The 1,368-nt window shown below is 41.1% G+C and overlaps 1 non-coding gene across 1 annotated transcript; it reads right to left on the bottom strand.

Annotated features, from left to right (window-relative positions):
* Positions 1-884: 884 nt before the first annotated feature.
* LOC140828723 (small nucleolar RNA R71) lies at positions 885-990 on the bottom strand. The gene has a single exon (XR_012117291.1). It is a non-coding gene; the product is annotated as a small nucleolar RNA R71 (small nucleolar RNA).
* Between the last annotated feature and the right edge of the window lie 378 nt (positions 991-1,368).

Below are 1,368 nucleotides of genomic sequence, written 5' to 3'. Positions count from 1 at the left end.
GCTTGTTTATTTAAATTTTCTTGAATTTTATTAGTCATAAAACAAACAATCAAATTTCGTCGCTAAAGTTTTAATAACTAAAATAATAATTGTTAAACACAGTCTTCAGTGGAACGATACTCGTACTCACGTACACTATATTATAACTTGACATCGTGCACTTGCGATTTATTTTGAGCATACAAAATCATATTTTTATTGGGGATTTTACTGTGCAAGTTTTGCTCGATCAAGTTTTTGGCGCCGTTGCCGGGGACTGTTAATCTACAATTAAATTTTTAGTTATTTTCTTTAGTGTATTTTATTTTTATTGAGCTAACACTCCATATTTTATTCCAGGTATCTTGTCTAGTGCATGCCAAAGTCACTTGACGTGGAGCTTGAGTTCGACCCTGAAATTGAAAGAACTTTTCGCAGGAGAAGACAGCAGCAAAGACTGAAGGAACTGATGGAGAGACACGAGCAAGAGCATGAGGGGGAGCGCCGTGAAGAGAGACATATTGAGATGCCACGCCGCATACCAATGTTAGATTATGCCCAGCCTTCTTTGGATGGTGCACGCCCTAGCATTGTGAGACCTATTGTGCGGGCAAATCACTTTGAAATCAAGCCAGCTATAATCCAGATGATTCAGAACACAGTCCAATTCGGAGGAACTGCTGTGGACGATCCAAACACACACATCGCGGATTTTCTTGAGATTTGCGATACTTTTAAATTTAATGGAGTTTCTGATGATGCTGTCAGACTGCGTTTATTTCCTTTCTCTTTGCGTGATAAGGCTAAAGCTTGGTTGAATTGTTTACCTGTAGGTTCGATCACTACATGGGAGGACATGGCGAAAGCGTTTCTTATCAAATACTTTCCTCCATCGAAGACCATGAAGCTGCGGGCTGACATCACAACATTTGCTCAGTTCGATCAAGAGTCACTATATGAGGCATGGGAGCGTTTCAAAGATCTATTACGAAGATGCCCACATCACGAGTTGCCACTTGGGTTAGTCGTTCAAACATTCTATTATGGCTTGCTTACTCCTAATCGTACTATGATAGATGCTGCTGTTTGTGGAAATCTATTGAGAAAAACTGCTGAGGAAGGGTATGAGCTACTGGAGGAGATGGCTGCTAGCAGTTATCACCCTCAATCTGACAGGAACAATCAGCGGAAAAGTGCAGGGATTCACCAGGTAACTGATTTATCTGCTATTACTGCACAACTTGATGTTTTAAACAGGAAACTGGATGGCTTGAACATGGGTGGCATGGATATGCGTTTGCAAGAGGTATTCTGTGAGAAATGTGGGGGTGAGCACTATGTGAAAGACTGTCAAGATGACAATCCATTCTATGTGCCCGAAGGAGCACC

This window comes from Primulina eburnea, chromosome 3 (genome assembly GCF_022965805.1).
Source record: "Primulina eburnea isolate SZY01 chromosome 3, ASM2296580v1, whole genome shotgun sequence".
In the NCBI taxonomy this organism is placed as follows: Eukaryota; Viridiplantae; Streptophyta; class Magnoliopsida; order Lamiales; family Gesneriaceae; genus Primulina; species Primulina eburnea.
This window is presented reverse-complemented; position numbering and strand designations above follow the sequence as displayed.